Here is an 8,794-nt window from a genome sequence, read left to right as displayed (position 1 = left end):
CCCCCCCTCCCCGCTCCCGCCCCCCCCCGCCAAAAAAAAAAAAAAAAAACCAAAACCAAAAAAAAAACCAACAACAAAAATTCAAATGAAACAACGGCAAAAGGAAACGAGGGAAAAACACAAAACAATAACCAAAACAAAACAAAACAAACAACAAAAACCCAACTACCAACCCACCCCCACCCCAGCCCGCCCCGCACCCAACTTTCGGGGGGAACCGCCCCGCGGAGCCGCCGCCCGGACCCGCCCCGGCAAGTACCGCTGGTTTTTATTTCTTAACAGACCTCTCGCCTGGGTGCAAGCGCGGAAGGTGCCCCCCCCCCCCCCCCCCCCCTTCGCAGCGCGTGGCCGCGGTGCCACGGTGTTCTCGGGACCCAAACTTGAATCTAGAGTTGAGGCTTGCGCCGCGAGAGACGTCTCAAAAGTATTTTGATTTAAATAATGATTAATAATAATAATAATGATGATTTAAAAAAAGAAAAAAAAAAAAAACAAACAGATGGCAGGGTTTTCTGCATTTACACTGCGTATTATAAATATATAAATATATATATATTTTTACTGTGGTTATTATCCTTTTCCTTCTCTGAAGTTATAACGCTTAGGGAAAGAGCTGATCCTGCTGTGTTCACTGGTCTTCAAAAGCTATTATTAGATTACTGCCAAACAACCCCTTGTAAATTATTAATTTATCTCTCTAGCAACTTCATTTCGTGCTCATTCTAATTAATTACACCTCTTTAAGTCTTGATAAAAGTAAAAAAAAAAAAAAAAAAGGGTAGTGAGAATCAAATATTTTGTGTTGGTAGGATTTATGAACGTGAGCTTTTCTCTTCTTCTTCTCAACGTCCCTTTTGGCCATCTGTAAATTGTCACCTGAACCCAAGGTATTTCTCTGGCGAGTATTCTTATTCGTACGGCGTCGGCACCCTATAGTAGATGTCCTACATTATTTGTGTAGCCTGATTCACTGTCCGAGGTATTTGTTTACCGCGTTACATATTTAATGGGGATTCCCATATTGTCCCCACCACACGCTGCTCCCGAAGCGAGAAAGGACGTGGCCGCGTGGGTGACAGCGTGGGGGGGGGTGGGGGGGGTGGGTTGTCGCTTCGGGTTTCTTGCCAGCACGATATCCATCTTTCTCTATTTCAAAGCTGTATCGCGACGGTATTCGGACCGGCTCGGTTATTTATCTGTCTATCCGATTGCTTATTTATTTTATTATTTATTTATTTATTTATTTATTTATTTCGGTCGGCCGGGCGGTTATTTATTACCTTTAATTGCAATACTTTTCCACGTAGGAAAGTCCCTTTTGGAGGTCTGTTTGTAGAAAAGCCAAATTGAAATTTGTAGGAAAGGAAGGGAGTGAGCGACTGAGGCTGCACTGCTTGTAAATTCACAAACCGTTTGGTACATTTTCGTTTGGAACAACAACAATAAAACGCGGGTGCTCGGTTGGGTACCTGTATGTATTGTAAATATTTCATTGGCGTTGACGCACATATAGATATATTCTTACAGATTCCGCTGTACCGCTGTTCTACCCGAGACTGTTTGAAGTCTTAAGTTCTGTATATGACCCGATTTCGTTGTTTTTGTTCTTTTTGTTTTGGTTTGGGTTTTTTGTTTTTTTTTTTTTGTTTTTGGGTTTGGTGGGTTTTGTTTTGTTTTGGTGTTTGTTTTTTTTGTTTTTGTTTTTGTTTTGTCGTTGTTAATAAGAGGTTTATTTATTCCAGTAATGTACTAAGTTATTTTTAAATGTTGTTCGATCGTCTTTCATTAAAAAAGAAAGAAAAAAGGATTTTAACGTTTTCTTGGCAAAGCGCGTTGGCTGCTCCTTGTTTTCCACCGCCAGCCCCTGCCCGAGCTCAACGCCGCCTCCGGGGCGTGGGATTCGCTCACACTCCACGGCGAGGCGTGGGTCCTGTCCCCCCCCCCTCAACGCCTCCCGCGGCAACACGGTGTGTGTGTGTGGAGGCGCCCGGCTGAGGGCCCCTCCGGGGTTTGGGGTGGGGGGGGCGGCCCCCCCAGGCGCGGCCGGCGGCAGCACCGCGGCCAGTTCTGCGCCCCGCCCCGCGGCGGTCGCGGGTGATGGTGTGCGTGGCTGTGATGGTGCGTGGGGTGTGTGTGTGTGTGGGGGGGGGTGTCTCCGCCGAGCCCCCCGCTACCCGAGCCGCTCTGCCTCCCGGCGCGGCAGTGCCACGCACGCACACGCGCAAACAAACAACAACAACAACAAAAAAGAAACCAAACCAAACCAACAACAACAAAAAAGAAATAAGTGAATTCCCCGCGTGGCGCTCACAAAAGCCGGGGAAACCCGACGGCGGCGGGCGGGGAGCGGGTCGGGGAGATCATACACGAACCGCTATTAAATATTCATATTTTTCCGCCCGGCTCCAGCTGCATCTTCAAAGCCGCCCGGGCGCTCCGAGGGTGCCGGCCTGCTGGCACGGCCGGGGCGGTGGCCCCGCGGGCGCGGAAGGGCGCGTATTCAGCGCCTCGTCACCCCCCCGGCCCCGGCAGCGCCTGCCGTTACCGTCATTGCCGCCGCAGCGGTCCTGTCCGCGGCTCCCGCGGGCGCGCAGGGGCTCCCGCGGGCGCGCAGCGCGGCCGGTCTTCTCCCTCAGCCGCTGCCGGGGCTGCAGGGGCAGGGCGGCTTTTTGGGGCAGGGGTGGCGCTTGCCCTTGCGCGGAGCCTGCGCGCCCCTGCGCGCCCCGCCGACCGGGTGACCCCAGGGCTGAGGACGCCCGCCGAGACCCACCCCCCCCCCCCCCCCCCCCCCAAGGCAGGGAAATGCCTCCCTCCTCGGCGGCCGCGCAACCTCCGCGGGTGCGGGGGTCGTTATGAGAGGCGAGGTGGGGCAGAAAAGGGGCGGAAAGCGGCGGGTCGGGGCGAGGGGACAGGGGCCAGCCCGGAGCCCTGGAAGCAGCAAGAGAGCCCCCCCAAACCCTCAGCAGGCTCAGGCACCAGCCGGCGAACAGCCCCCGAACTGCCGCTTCGCCCTCTTAAATGAGCCATTCACTTAAAGGCTATTACGGGCGAATTAATAAATTACACAGCGAATTATTAAATCCAGATAATTACAAGGAATAAGTAAGTAATCATTAGTTATCTCAGCTAATTACTGTGGGTCAGAGCGAGTGAGAATGTGAAATCCTCCTCGGGAATTGAAATTAACTTTGCACAGTGAGTCTCTCTGCTTGACATCCCCACTCTGTAGGCACATGGCAGCTCCCCTGTGAGCTCGGCTTTCTATTTAACTTGGAGAGAATGGAAATAAAATTAAGTGGCGATGTGATAATAGGAAGCTGCTCAGAAAGCAAACGCGGCGGGTTTTAGTTTTTACCTTTTACTGCCTGGAGATAGACCGCTCTCTGGTTTCCCAAATTAAAAACCTGCGGCAATTAGGCTGCATCTCCCGGTACCCGCCTGTCCCACGCACGCAGATTACGAACAAACGAAAGGGCACGAAACACCCGTGTGTGTGTGTGTGAGTGTGTGTGGAGGCGCCTGGGCTCCGGGAGAGCCGGGCCGGGCCGGGGTATGGGCGCGCTTTGTTTTGGGAGACAATAAAGCTGCCGAGCCCTAATGAGGGTTCCTGTCTCTTCCGCTGATCTTTCGCCAGATCTCTGCAAGAGCTAATGTCCCGTTCCCTCCCCCCCCCCCCCCTCCCCCCCCCCCCCCCGCATACCCAGCTATAACATCACTTCCCGGCTTTCCTTCACGTGCATCTTTTGTAAACAGCAGATCTATAGGTGGAGATGCTCACGCTGCCCTCGCCGGGCTTTGCCCGCACTAAAACAACAACAACAACAACTGCTGTGCGTGCACGGCGAGGCAAAAGATCTGGGCTTCTTTGCCTTTATCAGTTGCAATTAGGTGGACAGTCTTCCCCCCTCTTCCCTTGCTCCAGTCTGGGATGATAATTAAAATTTAATGAAGCCTGGGAGTAGCAGAGCTCTGTCTGGGGACTGTGGAATAGAATATTTTAACTGTACATTTACACCAAGTGTCTGGCTTCAAAGACGTGACTGCTTTTAATCTCGAATTAGAAAACCACAGACCTGAAATTAAATATTAGCCACCCTCGGCTCCTCTTCCTTCCCGCCACACTGTCACGCCTGTGTTTGCCTGCCTTGCCCCACGACACGCACACGCCCCACGTCTCGAGTCTCCAATTACCCTCGCGTTAATAATAGATGGCTTTGAGAGGGCGCGGATTTTTCCCTTCCCCCCCCCCCTTTTTTTTTTTTTTATAGGGTTAATGCAATATTAATTGCTGGTAGCTGCTATAAGAACGCGCCGCGTTTTTCCAGGAACAAATCGATGGATCGGGGCGGCGAGCGCGGAGCAGGAGGCGCAGCCCCGGGGCCGCCCGGGTGAGTACGGTCGCCGTCGGGGCCCTCCGCGCCCGCGCAACTCCCGCGCCCCTCCCCGCCCCGGTGGGCGGCAGCGCGCCCCGGCCCGCGGGTCGCTGCAGGGGGAGGCGCGGGGAAGGATGGGGGTGGCCGTTTTTTCTCCAAAACTTCTCTCTCGGAGGAGGGTGTGGGGGGATGTGCTTGTCCGGGGAGGTCGGGGGGACGGGGGGGGACACACAAAACGCTCCCCTCCTCCCTTTATTGTTCTTGATATTTTGGCAGGTGAGAGCCCTCCCGCAAGAGCGAGCCCGGAGCCCGGCGGCGCGGGAGGCGGGGGGGGGACCTGCACCACAAAGGTAAGTGTAGTTTGGGGAGGGAAGAGGACACCCCGCAAGAGAGCAGGGCGGGGAGAAAAGAAAAAGAAACCCAACCCACCAGCCACCAAAAAAAAAAAAAAGTTCCCCAGGAAAACTCTGCGGGTTCCCACAGGCACGCGGGACCCCCTTCCCGCGGCGGGGGCGTTGCTGACCTGCTCCCACGGCTGCTCCGTGCCGGAGGCATCCCTGAGGCTGGGGGTGGGTTACGCCTTCCCGGGGCCGGCCCGCCAGCTGGCACTTGTTGCCAAAAAAAAAAAAAAAAAAAAAGAAAAAAAAAAAGAAAAAAAAAAAAAACAAAAAAAAAACAACCCAAAACCCTGCCCCAAAACTCAACACAACCCCCAAACTAAAACAAGGGAGGAAGAAAAAAGGCGCTTGCCAGCCCCGGCAGCGTGGGCCCCGGTCCTCCGCGCCCGCGGAGCGCAGAGCAGCGCTGCGCGGCCCGGACGCTGCTGCCCCGGCCCCGGCCCCCGCGGGTGTTTGACACCGACCTCCCCGGCGGGCACTCCCGGAGCCTTCGGCCTCCTCCTGCTCCTCCTCCCCCAGCAAAGCCACTTGGCCGCCGAGCGCCCGTGGGGCGCGGCGTTTTTGGGGGAGGGTGTGTGTGTGGGGGGTGGGGTGGTGCTTCTCTGCTCGGCGCGGAGGAAAGGGAGGGGGGGTGTGTATGTGTGTGGGGGGGGCTGCATGAGCAAGCGCGGTGCCCCGCGCAGCTCCGCGGGGTTTGCGCGGCGGGCGGGGCTGGGGGCTGCGCGCCCCGTCCGGCGCCGCTCAGCATCAGCGCGGCGGGGCTCGCCTCGCCTCGCCTCCCCGTTTATACAGAACAGGATCATTTACATAAAGTCCTTAAGGCAAATAACTGTTGGGGCTCTAATTTATATCTGATCGAAAATTAGCCGTCATTATGCGCTCCATTAGCAGCGTCTTTAATGTGCTTCTAAGCACCATTTGTCAAGCGGCTTGTTAATATCCTTCAAGTCTTTAAAGTTGAGAGCTCATTAAAGAGTGCGCTCTGTTATTGATGTAATTTAGATGAGTTTGGAAGAGCGAATGCGCCGCGGACAACCTGGATGAGCGGGGAGAGAGGCTGGGGCTCCCCTCCCCCCCACCCCGGGGCGGAGGCCCCTCACCGTGGCGTCGGGCCCAGGCCGGGGGCGGCCCCGGGGCTCGGCTCCGTGCTCGGCCGGGGGTATCCCGGGGCCGGGGGGGAGCCCCTTTTGGCTGAGGCGGAGTAAACCCGCTTAATGATGGTACAGACACGATCTCGCCGCCTCTCCCCCACTCCATCGGAAGAGCATAAAGGCCAATAAATTACCTCCGCTGCTTATCTGAAAATCCATCTATTCTGTCGTGGTTGTTGTTTTTTTTTTTTTATTTTTTTTTTTATTTTTCCCCTCCGTTGGTGCAGGTCGCGTTGGGGCAACACCATGAAGTCTCCCTCCCCAGCGCGGGAATGCCGGGGGGGCTTCCTCGGTCCCCCCACCCCCGAGGATGGAGCGGGGGGGGATAGGGGGATGTCCCGGCCGCCTCCGGAGGCGACCTGCTCCGCCCCTCCCCGCCCGAAATCCGGCTGAAAATCGGGCGGAGAGGGGGGACCCCCGGCTGAGCTGTGTGTGTGTGTGTGTGTGTGTGTGTGTGTGTGTCCCTCGTCCCCCCGGGCGGTGCGGAGCGCAGCGGGGGCTTACGGGGAGGGTCCTCCCCTGCGCCGCCGTCCCCGGGCTTCCCCCGGGCGAAAGCAATAAAGCGGGTAATTAGACTGCTAAAGACGGATGTAAATAACGGGGAGGAGGCGGCGGTGACAGCCGTGCGGCGGGGCCGGCACCCCCACCCCCCACCCCCCCGGCGAAGGGACGCGGAGCCCCGCAGCGCCCGCCCCGAGGCCACGGAGAGGGGCGGCCGCGCTGCCCCGGCGGCACTCGGGCCGCGTTTTTTTTTTTGGGGGTGGGGGGCGGCAATTCCCCCCCCTGCACGAGGGGACTCTCACCACGCACCGGGAAGGCCCCTTTGCTCCCCCCGAGCGAACGGGTCAGGGGCCAGGGCAGAGGGGGCTACCGGGGCGGGGGGAGCGGGTGCAGGTATCAGCAGCCCGTGGAACCCCGCTGCAGCCTCCAAACCCCGGACACAAATCACCCCCCCACCCCCCCCCCCCCCCGTCTCGAAGAGCTGGACACCTCTTCTGCAGATCGCAGGGTCATGGCCAGCAACGTGAGCCCCCCTCCCTAGAGACACCACCGCTGTGCTGGCCCCAGATGGCCTCTGGGCAACGGAAAAGTTCGTTCAGGACGACGAGCCAAAGCATCGCCCCCGGTCGGCAAAACCACGAGGCACAAAGAGCCACCAGAAGGCCCGAGGTTGGGTCGTACTTGCAGAACTGCCCCTAGTTTTTGCCACCGGGCACACACAGGAGATGTCGCGCAGCGGCTGGCACGGGCTCCCCTTGTCCCCTCGTGGGTGGCATTTGGGGATCGAGTCCTCTCAGGCTGCGTGTGGGCACACGTGCGTGGCTTGCTGGGTCTGAGGGGGGCTCATTGCACGGTGGAAAGCCCTTTCTTACCCACCTGCTCACTCGAAACCTCCACAGCTTTTCTTTTGCCTGCGGCACCACAACACTTTGGAGGGAAAGCTATGGAAGTAGGTGGGATAAACTTAACACGGAGAACATGCATTTTTTTTTTTTGGGGGGGGGTGGTGCATTTTACAGGGAGGTAGCTTTGTATTTAACAAAGCCATTCACCACTGTGTCAAACATAGCTGGGCAAGCCAGCCCGTGCCAGATGGGGAGGGAAAGCCACGGAAAAAGTCTCATGTTACGACAATGGCAACATTTTATGGCAGCAGTGGTTACAGCTCTTAAGCAAGTGAAACTCAGTTCAGTTTATTTGCCTTATTTTGTGAGCAGAACTGGTGGAAGTGCAGCGGTGAGTGAGCTGTGTCCAGGTCCCATTCCCACCCTGGTGATGGCTACAACTCTTGTCAGGGGGCTTCTGGCAGCCACATGCTTGTCAGCGCCCGCCGGGCAGCCACGTGAAGCCCCATGGGCCAAAGAAGAATGGGATGAGGAGGGCTTGTACAAACCTTAGTGTAATAACAGCCTCCATCCCACAGGTGCACACAAACACACACACAGTTACACACAACAGACACTAAGGAAAAAACAAAACAAAACAAACCCCCAAACCCCCAGAAAAGCAGAAGGTGTCACATTTTGGAATTGTTTTTACATCCTGTGTTGTAAGATTTCTTTCCTGGTTGCTCTTCATTTTAGAAATACAGATTCTTTAAGCGTACATTCTTAAAATGCAGCATCTTTAAAAATGGCTGTGAATGGACTTGCCTGGTGCCTTCATACATCACTCTCTCAAGTTTCTTTTACTTAAATACCTTATGCGAAGATGCCTGCAAACCTTTCCTTCCTCATGGAGAAGGGACATCGCCGCGGGGGGAGGCCCAGCAGGGTCATCCCCTTCCTAACTGACCCATGATCTTGTGTGACAGCTGGGGTGGCTGCCTGCTCCCTGTTACCTTCCCGCCTGGCTGCAATTTAAACCACTTTTCGTTTCAGCTTCCATCCATCGGCAGGCACAAGGTGGATGTCAGCAGCGGGCTGGGGGCAGTGGAGGGGTGACGTGTCCGGCCCTTGTCTCTCTGCCCAGGTTAGGAAGGCATTACAATTTCAAAAGGTGACATCCTTTGCTTTTTTTTTTTTTTTTTTTTTTTTGCATAGCATCTGTTGCAAGCACTCACCTCCCACAGCCAGGGAGGTTGTCTTTGGAGGGGGGGATGATGGCCGATGTGGCCCAGGCTGCTAAAAACCAGTGCTGGGGCTTGTGGCAACACCTGAGCTACAAGAAAGAGTATCACCGTCCTCCCAGTATAGCTGAGGGGATGGGATCCTGAGAGGCCACCTTGTGCAGGCCCCCCCCCCCCCCCCCCCCCAGCGCTCGGGCTAGTGTCACAGCTCAGCACCTCCTGGCTGTGCCCGCACCAGCAAATGCAGCAGGATGGGGACACCAGCCCAGCCACGGGCGGCTCTGCCTCTGCCTCTGCCATGCT

General features: G+C 56.2%; 1 long non-coding RNA gene across 1 annotated transcript; it reads left to right on the top strand.

Annotated features, from left to right (window-relative positions):
- Nucleotides 1-4,324: 4,324 nt before the first annotated feature.
- On the top strand, nucleotides 4,325-6,080 carry LOC116963843. The gene is made up of 3 exons (XR_006165688.1): nucleotides 4,325-4,388; nucleotides 4,650-4,723; nucleotides 5,774-6,080. It is a non-coding gene; the product is annotated as an uncharacterized LOC116963843 (long non-coding RNA).
- Nucleotides 6,081-8,794: the final 2,714 nt, after the last annotated feature.

The sequence above is a fragment of the Tyto alba genome, unplaced genomic scaffold (assembly GCF_018691265.1).
Source record: "Tyto alba isolate M040663 unplaced genomic scaffold, T.alba_DEE_v4.0 Super-Scaffold_23, whole genome shotgun sequence".
In the NCBI taxonomy this organism is placed as follows: domain Eukaryota; kingdom Metazoa; phylum Chordata; class Aves; order Strigiformes; family Tytonidae; genus Tyto; species Tyto alba.
The sequence above is the reverse complement of the archived record's forward strand: the minus strand, read 5'-3'. Positions and strand labels throughout refer to the sequence as shown.